Raw genomic sequence first — 13,289 nt, forward strand, 5'->3', positions numbered from 1 at the left:
CTGCACTGACATGTCCCGATGTGCAGTAGATTCAGAATCCTTATTCTAATCTAAAGCAAGACTGGAATTTGGGAGTGTAGTTAAACCCCAGCTAAGTATAGCCTAGCTAATTTTCACTTAAAATTCGGGAAGAAAATCTTAAGAATGACGATAACTATGTATGAGGACTTACGCATCTCACCAAGACCATGTGTCTAATCATTAATCTACAGTATCCATCTTCAAGACTTGAAAGTCATCTGTGTCTGTACAGTTAGATAGCTAGCCTCTGGATGCCCCCATTGTCTGATACTGATATCTCACTAGAACCATTGATTTCATCAATATTTCAAGACTCACCCATCACCCATGAGTGGTGAGAATGGTTTGTACTGAGAGGCGCACATTTTCTCTGGGAACAAAACCATTACATTCAGAGATGGAGCCTGGACCCTCTCCAGACTGTCAACGTTGGATATGAAAAGGTCCTTGAGATGTGTTCACCTCAAGCCAGAAAGGGCATAAAAAGATGTGAGGATTCTTTGAAAGTCATTTTAGGCACGTTTCATTTACATTGCCAGTCTTCACTTCATTTATTAAAACTGCATTCACAGTTTGTATAATGAGAATTAAAATCATTGTGCATTAGTAAAGAGCATCTTTTTTTAATTGTGTCATACAAGAAAATCATAATGGTGCCAGATCTAAAGTTGCCACAGCACTTCAATAATGCACGTTGAGAACTTGAAGAAGAAAAATCAGAGGACTACAAAAGAAAGACTCCTGTAATGAACATGTTGCCATCGGTTTTGATCATTGTTGAAATATTCTGCTGCAAATTAGCTAACACTTATAAAGACAGATGTCACAACATGCGCTGCCACATTTATTATCCCCAGAAATCCTCTCCCTTCTGCTGCCACACGCCCTACCTTTACCAGGCCTGCTGTTGTTTACCTGCTTCTCTCATCGTGTTTATCATTAGGCCTCGGCTGCCAGTCCACTCCCCCTCAGACATGGAGAGAAGAGGAGAGGAGAGGAGAGGAGAGGAGAGGAGAGGAGAGGAGAGGAGAGGAGAGGAGAGGAGAGGAGAGGAGAGGAGAGGAGAGGAGAGGAGAGGAGAGGAGAGGAGAGGAGAGGAGAGGAGAGGAGAGGAGAGGAGAGGAGAGGAGAGGAGAGGAGAGGGGGACTAGTACCTGAGCAAGCCTCAACTCAACTACCTCCTGTGCTCTTTCCCTGCCAGCCTGCATCCAAGGAGCAACATCTCCCTCATTATTCATACTGTAACTGCGGCAACTATTACTATCGCACTGACTGACTCAAAATCTCAATTGGAAAAACAAAAAGTTAAAAAAGGAGAGACTTAAGTGAAGATTGCATCTGTCATGGATGACCTAATCCAGTATAATCTGACAGACAGACTATCACAAGCCAAGCACAGCAAAGTGTCTGGGGTACAACAAGAAGGAACAGATGTGCCCCGTACACACACACGCAAACGCATTCGTATCACTCGTATCATTTTACCTCATTAACCCATAATCATTTGGCCCAACTTAAATATCCAATCTAGCTCAATTTATCAAATTCATAAAGTTACTGTAAAGTACTCTACATAATGTAGGCTATTTATAAAGGCAAGTTGTTACATTAAATGTTATTGATCTTGGAAAGTTGTTATTTCTCATGCTATTAGAGCAATAGCAATATGCAGGTCATAATATCATTTTAAGGGCAAGGAGTTCAGTTTGGCAAGGGAATTAGCTACGGATAAACCAAGGCCATACAATTAAACCAACAATTCAACTTACTTTACCTCATGGTTCTAGGATGCAGACCTCTGTTTTAAGCATAATGAACTAATGAAACCAGATAAAGCCTTTACTGCAAGGGCTAAAATAACCCACAGACAGAACAACAGTACACTTTCAATACATTTTTCTTATTCATATTTTCTTATTTCAGTCTTCATTGTCAATTAATATTTTAAACTTCTGAAGCACAGAAACATCCCATTCATATCCATTGTGTCCTATAATAGTTGTCTCTGAGGCTATTATGAAGTGGCACTGATGTAGCAGTTAACAGATCAGACTCAGTAAAAGCAACCATTGATGCAAAATGCACATACCAAAAACATACAAGAAAGACGTGTAAATGTTTTCAAATCATTATAAAATATTTTCAAATCACCAAACCCATTAGTCATCAATGTCAAATACTGTGTACACGTACATAGGCCTACATACATTCAACATGCGCGCACACACACACACACACACACACACACACACACACACACACACACACACACACACACACACACACACACACACACACACACACACATACATACATACATACACACATACATACATACATACATACATAGACATATATAGACTACATACATAAATACACACACACATATTAAATAGAGCTGATGAACTAACACATGATGTGATAAGAGTAGTAATGTATTCCACAGTAGGTAAGAAACCCCTTTGAGACAACAGTCCAAGGACCAGCTCACATCATGTAATTGAAAGGGAACCATTCAAAGTTAATTTAATGCCCCAGTTTTAAATTGACACAGCACTGTAATGCCTGGGCTACACACTGCCTCCTTAGAGAGCACATCAACATTCAATTAAACACACATGGTAGGCTACTGACCCTACACCTGTCTACCCAGCTTCATGAAGCTAATTGCTGTGCATGATATACAAAGCACAAAATAATTGACAAAATATATATACAACATATTCTTTAAACTAACAATAGCATGGTATGGAATAAAAAGCATCCCCTTCTGCATGTTGCCTTGCTGAGATCTAAAACCACATCATTTCCATAGACTCAATAACTAAAATCAAGCATTGCATATGCTTTGTGCTCACACATATTTTTCAAAATATGATCACTATTGTGGTCAAGTGTATTATAAACTCACATTGCAGGTCTAGATTGCGCTGTCAATAATGACAATATTTCTGCACTGTCTAATCAAAAGCAATACGTTTAACCCGCAGGAAAACAATACATTCATTAAACGTAAACGTATGTAACATTATTAGGCTACTAAATAGGACACCATTTGTTCTAATAATAAAAAATATTGTTATTGTTTTGCTCATCATTCGCGGTCGTTTAATGACAGAAAATGAATTTCCAATTCCCAAGTTCGTCTCGCAACATGCAACTCTATTGATCTGAGATTGGATGGGGGATCTATTTAAACAAGAGAGCCACCGTGAAAGAGCGCCGAGCACAGGCTGTGAAGCATGCGGTTTCGGTATGTCAAAATGCACTTCTAAATCTCTGAACTTACTGGCACCATATGCGTCAGGGAGTCGATATCTTTATGCCGGATCCAGTTCGGAAATGTTTTTCTCTCTCGCAAAACCACAAGTTCCTCTGAAGTCCACGTGCAGATAGTCCTGAAAAATCAAACAGTAGGAAATACATGACATGTTACAATAGGTGAGATTTCAAACCATAAATCTGAATCAAAATGCAAAATATGCACCAAAATGGTTATTAAAACATTTAAATCAACTTTCATCATCGTATTAAAAGTGAAACAAATAATCCAACATTCTGGATAATATAGACCTAATCAATATAACCTTTGATTTCAATAACAGAATTGTGTACTTGACAATCAATGCGCAACACATAGAGCAAGAGGTCAATTTAAAATATTATCTGTAGTCAATGCATGTGTATAAAAACGTAGGTACGTTTCAATTATAAAAATCGATTACATCTACCATATTATTCATATTATATTGTAATGTTCCTTTCATCCATTTTATTGCCGTGTGGGGCGACTGTGGCCTACGTTTCTTTTAGAGTATTTAGAGTGCGTAAAAAATAAACAAAGATGGGCAGAAACGGAGAGAAAAGGCACCTGGCAATCGCGGAGTCATGTTTTATTTCCCTGATAAAGCCGTGCAGTGAACCATCAACAGAACTCCTTTGCTCCTCACTAATTTGTTACCGGCAGTGTTAAACTGTCCGTCAGAGGAAAAACTATCTCAAGCCGAGTGTCCCTGTATAGCAATCAGGACAATGTGCTGAATTGGCAGTCTAATTATAAATGTGACTTCCATTGGGCTCCGGTGCCACCTTACCTTATGAGGGAACTTGCACTCTCAACTAACAGCAACTGTTCAAAACAAAATACCATTACGAGACCAACTTCACCCGAACTGAGGAACGACCCGGAGGATTGTTCTTCACCCCATGCAGCCTCTCACTTAAGACATGATTGTATTATTAGACACCGGGTTATTCTGACGGACTGGACACTATTTGGAAGTAAAATAGGAGAAAAGTGAAGCTGTCTTTAATGAAGGTTTCAGATTCCGCCTACTGGGTGGGCACAGCAATCCTATTGTATTTATTTCAAATGTAAACAAAAATAGGAGCATTGGAATATTCCCCGGTAGCAATAGGTCTAGGCTACATTAGGCTATAGAGTCCAGATTTGCAGTGACAGAGAACACCTCTGTATTCCTCCTCTCATACTTTAAGAACTAAGCTATCCATTGTCTGCTTTCTCTGTTTCTATTCAAATTGTTATCACTGCTTGTGCAGAAGTTAGAAAAAAAGCTTTATCTGAGACTGCGAGTGTCTCATTTTGGGAAACACCTTGTAAATGATGATCTTCACACAACAGACAAGTTCACACGAACTGCGTTGCATTTGTCCTCCCACTACCTTGGTATACAATCGTGTTTTTGTCAAAATCTCAAGTACCTTCAAAAGCCATGTGTGATATTAAAATAGCTAAATATCTGATTATAGCCTAATACGCGTTAAAAGTTATTGTTAAAAAAAAATCAAAAAATTAGGGAAACTATAAATAAAATGTCATTATTTAAAATATTTAGCATACAATTAAACCTGTTCATTCAATTATCTGCAATGTATCTATAGCCAGATTCACACCTGTCCATGAAAGGGAAAGACAATAGTGCAAAAGAGACAAAAATAATTACACCAGATGACTTACGTTAGTCCCTAAAACCGTCCGAGAGCAGCGCTTTGTGGGCTTGTAGGGAAGCCTTGTCCAGGTATATCGTCTCTAAATGGGACAGCCTTTCGAGGAGTAGTTGGATTTAATTTATGGCTTATGCATTCTTTTAAGGTCAATTTACCTGACCTCCAGTTAAAGTTAAGGCAGAGTGAATTCCCAACCTCCTACAACATAGGAAACAATTACGAATATAAATGTTTTACATTTAATTATAATTCAGGTCGAACGATGAATATAGATTACTTAGAGTTTGGAAGAAAGACAACTAAATAAACCATATGCCCAAGTTCGAAGAAACTTGTAAATCTCGCATCCAGAAAGATCAGAGAGAAAGGAAGGGTATGGAAGGGGACCTAGAGCAATGCGCACGTCATTGTCAATGAATAGTACCGCTCTGTGGACAAAAGTGCAATTGCCTCCCAGTCCCACAGGAGGAAGTTATTGAGCATCCGGATAGCAACACCATAACAAAACACATATAACTTGATGATTATTTTTAAGAGTTGAATTTCGCGACAAGACTTTGTGGATGCGTAACCAACAATGAAATAAAAAGGGTTGCGCGTAATTCATACAGTCTACTCCAAACCTACCTAGCTGTATGTTGCTTAAATCAGTAGCCTAACTGCTAATCCAAGTGAAATATAGAGCTGTTGATATCAATACCTCGAGACGCACGATTGAATGTAATTTATAAGTTACACAAGTATCGTGTGTAGGTAAATAAAACAGGGTATCCTTGTTACAGTAGCTATCCAAACCTTTCCAGAGAACGCTTGCGCTTGTCTTTTTACATACTCTGTTTTCGTTATTGCGTTTACCACGAATCTCGCGATTGAGAAGCAATAAATAAGAATGTTATCATATTCCCCTCACAAAAAAACGAGAGATAAAACAGTGTTAACACCCCTATTGACATCGAATGAGGCGAACTCTGTTACGTACCAACAAAAACAGGCTAAATAACGCAGTTTACATGAAAAGACGATACAACATGTTAAAACTAAGCACGTTTTTACCTTGAGATCAGCCGAGAAAAGAGAGATGCAGGTCCTGACGGTATCGTATCCCGAGTCGTGTGTTTCGCACTATATTACGTTAAAACATAACAATTACTATCTGTAGAAAAAAGGAAAGAGAACTCAAGTCTGCTGTGGTTCCCACTGGCTCTATGAGGGGATCCCGTTCTTTCTATGAAGTTTAATTGTCAAAACTGCAAGGAGCTTTTGTTGTTATCTATCCTCTTTATCTCCCTCTCTCTCGGAGACAAGAGAAGACGACGCAGAGCTGTCAATCTTGGCAATCAATGTGAGCGGCCATGTCGCAAGTATTCAAAGCATTTCCCGTCGTGCAACATCAGAAAGTGAGTGGCCAGGGCATTGATCTGAGGAAGGCAAAGAGGCAGGACTCCCCCTCCCAGCCCAGACAAGAGATGCGAAAGAGAGAGAGAGAGAGCGAGAGGGAGAGAGAGTTTAGTGAGTGATTAGACAGAGGGACATTTTGCTCTTGATTTGATTAAATACAAAAATTATCCGATTATTACACAGCAGCACAATTGAAAGTCGAGACAACATAATTTGCACTTGAACAAACTCCAATACGAGTTATTGCCCTATTTACCTGTAAAGTGGACTATGTAAGGCATTATGTTTTGTCTTTTGCCTTACTCTAAATGAATGGAACAATTTTATCAACAGCACATGCCAGAAACGCACTTCAGAGTTGAAGACAGAACACTTCTCGGTCAGGGGTTAGTTATACTGTACCTATAATATAACACTGCTGGTCTTTATAACAGATCAACTGAAGTTTTGATATGAAGTGACGTGTAAAGAACTCGAGTGTCAACCATACCACTTTATGACAAACGATATTTGGCATAGGCGATAACAGTCATGTAGTAGGAATACATTGATACACTGTAGCCTATAGCCTATATTGTTAATTTCAGCATTATATAGACGAAGTATAAGTTAATACAGGAAAGCAAAAGGCAATTAATAAAGTATTTCCCCCCCTACAAAATTGCCATAATTTCAAATATAAGATGATAATCTCTCTCAAATAGGGAGCGAGCCTGTTTCTATTCGTCTGATCTGTATAAAATAATATCAATATCAGCAAGGTTTATGGTGTTAGTTATAACAAAATTATTGAGAACTCAATATATCACTTTTATAAAATAAACAAGTAATTTACTGCAAGTCATTGATTATCCCATGGTTTCCTATTCATAGGAAATCATCTTATGGTGCATACACATAACGTTAGAGATCGATGTGCTGTTGTCTTTTCAATACACACAATAGATTATAGACTTTGACGTTTTGTTTTGGTTGACATAGCCTACAATGTTTATGCAAACAAAAAAACATGTTATTAATGATTGAAACAACTAGTGCTAGGTCAACTTGTTTCAGAAAAATATTTCAATCGAGAAGCATAAATGTAAAAAATATATTGGTAGCCCACCAGAACACTTACTTATTACTTTACATATAATAGGCTACATTGTCAAATGTAAATGAAGTGACATTTTTTATATCAAAATAATATTTGGGTCACTAGGCCTACCAAACAAATGTTTTCCGCCCCTTGAACATTCAATATAAAATATTTCAAAGGCTTAAATAGAATGCCTGGTATTTATTATAGGCTAAAATTCCATTGAAATTAGAGGAGTAAAATCACTTCTCAAGAGTTCTACAGTAGCCTGCTATGTATCCTCAAAATCGCAAAAGACAAGAAAAAAATGCATAGCCTTCATCAATGGGCTGTATAGACCAAACTCTAGCGGACATAATTAACGACATACAGAACAAACATTTTTCAACAGTAGGCTATATAGCTCGACATTAGATGGACAACTGTTCTGGGGAATAATAGTTCAACACCTTTGTCAGCTGTAAAGGTAGGTAGGCTACAGTGAAGAAAAGTAACGGTCCACCGCGGGGCGATATATAGGCTACAGGTAAGAGGTAAGCACAGGTTGCAGCGCACTGAGAGACACTTGAGTTACGCGCTGTCTTCATCTACACTCAACAGAATCAACACTGACTGTCCCGCACCATCATCAATTAAAATTAATCTCTTCAACAACAATATGACATAAGGAACAATGCGATAGCTTATTGAAAATGTAAAGGAAAAAGTTTGTAATATACAGCATAGGTGGACAAAACAAAGTACGACAAAACCTTTAACACTCGCCTTCAAGAATAGCAGGACAATGATTTCATTCATTCAATAGGTAAATAAGACAATGTTGTACTTACAATGACAGGGACAGAAGCAGTAGGAAATACTGTGTGTTAACTGAAGAGTCACATAGGGATAAAAAGAGGGGAGGAGAAGACGTGGGAAATAGAGAGAGAGAGAGAGAGAGAGAGAGAGAGAGAGAATTACAGCCCCTTCACAAATCTCATCGCATCTGCTCTGGCTCTTCTCTGTCTTTCATTTTCACATTTTCACATTCCTTTTGTTCAAGAGAAAATCATATCCACACGTCACATCTTTTTATTATTCATTTGGAGCATTACGTTCAACACAGCAAACCTAACGCACTGCAAACTTTTCCTCACAATAAGTGCGTTGTCTCCTTTTGTTCTGAAATATAAATGTATAAGTCAAACCAGTTCATCTTCGCTAAGGAAAAAACGAATGCTCACCAAGCTCCCCAAAACACCTGGAGCAGAATACTCAGGTATTGTTTCATTTGAAATATTTTTAATATTGCTAAATTCTACAGAAACAAAGGAGTGTAATTCCTAGTAATGATAGATAACACTTGTTTTATTATAAAATGGTCCAAGGAGACTTTGCGTGGATTTTCTACTGGATCTTAAATGAGAACGAAGAAACGCATTGCTCTTCAATGACGATGCTGGCAAGAGATTCCTCAAATTTGAAAAACAAGGATATTGGCACATTTTTGATTTCCCTCTGAGGTACAAGATTCAAACGTGTTCTTTCAATTAGTTAGAATTTCAGTGTGGTTAATGTTAAAGACAATTTAAACATATTATCTTAGCTTGTGTAACTATTCGTAAAGTCATATTGTACATAGGCCTACACTGTGTTGCAATCAAGAGGCCTATTGTAGTTTTGATTATGAAAAATGTATGTGTGCGATGCATATTGCTGAGAGCAATGTGTTTTAATTATTAATTCATTAACTAAATTTCTTACTGACATATATTTCATGTAACATTTAATATTTTCGTGTTTCATTTATTTAACAGTAGAAAGGTAAGCTAGCGCCATTCAAAGAGCAGTTAAGCGTACTTGTTAGACGTGACTCATCCGCCACCTTTTGGTGACTTTGGGAATTTCCTCTTGTGCTTCTCGCTTATGAAACACAGTAAGTAGACATAATTTGAAACACAGAGGCAAGACATGGTTTGAGGTAGACAAATTAGCTGATGCCGTTTTGAATTAAACTCCAAGCTACAAAAACAACGCAATTCAATAGACTAAATAAATAATAGTTACAATTTGTCAGCCTAAAAAGCTCACAGTAACATGATGAAAACTTACACCATGACCTCATCTGGTCTCATTGAATGTGGCTTAACATGTTTTTTGGTTCACTGTGCTAATTAGTGTTCTAAATGTGGCCAGATATGGCTATGGAGAACTATAATAATAGGATGCAACTAATTTGATAATTTACAACTCTTGAATACGTCAATTCATTTATAATTGATTAACTGTTGATTACATGGATACATAATTTTTTCTGTGAGTGGTCAACTGAAGGAAGTGCAGATTATTGGCTCTTGGTCTTCCGGTGCTCATAACCAGGCAACTGCCTGCATAAAGAGAGAGATTGTGTCAGTCCAACTGGTTGGGGTAAGGCAGCAGCATACATCACATTTGCATATCCTGAGCTACTTTGATGCATCATGAAATGCAAGTCTAGCCTATTAATATTTGAAAAGGAGAGGGCATGAAAATCAACATTTTTGTTACATTAAATTAACACGTGTTCTTCTCCTGTTCTGCATGGTTAATTAGAGAACACTATTCTGTCAGAGGATATGAGGGGGTTGCCATGTAATTTGTTGGGTTAGCACCAGAGCCATTCAACAACACGTTACATACATGTCAGCTTCATGTCGGAGTTTAGCTTCATGGCGGAGTTTAGCTTCATGGCGGAGTTTAGCTTCATGGCGGAGTTTAGCTTCATGGCGGAGTTTAGCTTCATGGCGGAGTTTAGCTTCATGGCAGTTTCTTTTTAAATCATACATGATTACAGAGGCTCCTAGGTGTGGAAGCCTCCTCCACATGATATCATCCAGGAAACAAATGACACTGCAACGGAAGTTGAGAAAAAAGGGTTTCAATTCAGATCAGTGATAGAATAATTTATTCAAAGAAATGTGCACAGACAATGGATATGATTTTCACATACTGTCAGAGTCAAAATGGCATGTCCCTTTGTAGTAAAGCAATAGACGAAAAGGAAACCCGGACCATAAGGTCTAAACTGTAACCTTTTGAACAATAAACACCGCCTCACTACCTTCAAAAATATGTGAGATCAATAAAATGACAAAGCAAAGGATGGTGTGCATTGCAGAGGAGCCATAAAGAACATAACATAACAAACTGCAACATATTATGTGGCAGGAAACAAGAAGGGATCAATTAACTGTTGGTGGTTGGAAAACCAATTCATTATGACGTTTTGTGTTGGTGGCAAGACTTTAGAAACATTTTAATTATAGATAATAGCTTCATGGGAGGAACATGTGTGCAACATATTTGACTATAATGCTCTCCACTGAACATAGGCCCTTTTCAAGTTGAGGTCTTTTTGGGAGCTGTCAACAAGATAGCCATTCCTTTACTGAGATAAAACCCTAACAGGTTGAAGTTGACAATGGTAAACATGACTGAGGATATTCATTTTAAAGTGTGCCAAAGTATTCCCTGTAATTCTTGGTCAAAGTTAATTGCAAGTTTAAGGTATGTAGTATTTGACATCCTGGCTACTGACTGCACTCAACTGTGTTAGTCTTCAGATAATTGTCAAATGATTGTCAAATAAATTATTCTTTAAAATACACAGAAATCTAAAAAACATTGCTACAACTTGCCTTCAACAGTGTTAAAAAGAGTTAAATGCACTCACCTGGAATGTGTAAATAGGGGTTATTTTCCAATAATGATTTATTTAGGTAAGCATTTTTCTGCATAAGTTGAGTGTTCACAAGCCTTCCTTTATATACAGTGCTAACAGGCCCAGTTACTTTCCATGGGTCAAATGTATTCTCAAGGTTGATAATTAAGCCATAAGCCCCGAGGAGGTGTGGTATATTGGCCATATACCACAAACCCCCGAGGTGCCTTATTGCTATTATAAACTGGTTTCCAACACAAATAGAACAGTAAACAAGTATTTTTGCCACATATCCGTGGTATATTGTCTGAGACTGTATACACATGGCTGAAATGCTGTTTTTGGCCAATCAGAATCCAGGACCGAAACTACCCGGTTTATAATGTTCAATAATGTTTCATAGGCCTACATACAGTTAGCTCTTAAGGTATTATCATACCTTAGCTATACAGCAAAAATAAGACAAATTGATACATGTATCAATGTTATTTGACTTGGCACATACTAAATAGGGTACTGCTAATTTATTTGACTCCAGATGCCAAAAGAGAAAGGTCAGAAAGGTCAAATCAATTCCCATATTTCCAGAGCAGTATGATGACTAGTCTGTAAACTGGCATTATTGATGGAGGTTGGGTGGGTGGGTCCTCTATTGCTTTCACAAACTGACACACTCAATGAACGCTCCACAATCTGGACATGAACCAGGCATAAAGGCCCGACATCCACCACACTTCATTATTAATGAAGGCCAAGTTATGTAATTAACTCAAACAACATTTGCATACATGCAAATCCTCCTCCCAATTGGACCTGTAAAGTGGGACACTCTGTTCTCATTAGCTGACCCAAATCTCTTACTTGTAACTCCAAATTTCCTCAAAGTTTAGTCAGGATCTAATATTTCCTTTTAGGTTAACAGAGAATGACTAATTAATCATTTTTAAATAAGGGAATCTACATGCTTTGTCTAATTACATAATGATAAGGACATCATATTTCTATATGGAACTACTTAATTACCAATTAATTACTATCTGCACAAACTCCACTAATGCGTATTGCTAGCTCAGGGGTGGGGCTTGAAGAGGGTTGAAAAATATGTGAGATTCTTCCATGTTAGCAGAGTGTCTTCCGTCAGTGATCAGCAGAGTGAAAATGTAGCTTGTTGCCCCTCACATAAAAAGGTCCACTAAAAGTCAAAGGCTTACAATACCTGAACAAACACATACACACTCCATGACTGAACAATTAACTGCTGCAGATCAAATGGTGGAATGAGATCTCAACTATGGCATGATATGAAAAGTTGGAAAACAGAGCCCTTTACACACAAGCAGTAACCAATACCTTAACCCATTCAATGATTAAAACATTGGGAAATGTTCAGTCTTTATGGTGAGGGTGTGTTCTCATCATCATCTTCATAATGCTTGCTTTGTAGAGGATTAAAAGGGCCTGAAGATGGCACGCATCTGCACAACACATACTCTATACAACCCAAAGTGAGAGAGTGAAGGTGAGCCTTATTAAAACTACTCATCCAATGTTCATTTGTACCAATAACCAACACTGCAAAACATTTCAGCACGGTGCAGGTTTTTTCTTTTGTGCTTGCAGACAGAGTTGTGCCTTAATTTGAAGTGAAATGTGTTGCTAAGAGGCAGACAAAGTTTGAGCTGCTGCTGGATCAAAGAGGAAGCCCAAGGGCATCTGCTTCATTCATGTACACAAAAAGCCCAATTCATTGTAGGTATTGTAAATGCAAGCCGTTTAAGGAACATGAGAGCAATTCATTGTTTTCTTTAACACAGCATTTTTTAAACATTCATAATCAATCATTTATAGGGTAGACCAACTGTGTTTACATAAACCTGTTATCATATACAGTATTTACAGCGCCTTCAGAAGTATTCGTACCCCTTGACTTATTTCACATTTTGTTTTGTTACAGCCTGAATTCAAAATGGATTAACATTTTAAAAATTCTCACCCATCTACACACCATACCCCATAATGACAATGTGAAAACAGATTTTTATAAATGTTTGCACATTTATTGAAAATGAAATACAGATATATCTCATTTACATAAGTATTCACACCCCTGAGTCAATACTTCGTAGAAGCACTCTTTCTGGG

The 13,289-nt window shown here is 37.7% G+C and overlaps 1 protein-coding gene across 1 annotated transcript in view; it reads right to left on the reverse strand.

Moving 5' to 3' along the window:
* The window catches only part of LOC120025342 (transcription factor SOX-6-like), a 202,809-nt gene extending 196,444 nt beyond the window's left edge, over positions 1-6,365 (reverse strand). The window contains exons 1-2 of the mRNA XM_038969875.1: positions 6,043-6,365; positions 3,311-3,419 (exon numbers count right to left, since the gene is read on the reverse strand). The gene's annotated coding sequence lies outside the window, so the exon portion shown is untranslated. The remainder of the gene's footprint in view (positions 1-3,310; positions 3,420-6,042) is intronic.
* Positions 6,366-13,289: the final 6,924 nt, after the last annotated feature.

The sequence above is a fragment of the Salvelinus namaycush genome, chromosome 30, assembly GCF_016432855.1.
Source record: "Salvelinus namaycush isolate Seneca chromosome 30, SaNama_1.0, whole genome shotgun sequence".
Taxonomy (NCBI): Eukaryota; Metazoa; Chordata; class Actinopteri; order Salmoniformes; family Salmonidae; genus Salvelinus; species Salvelinus namaycush.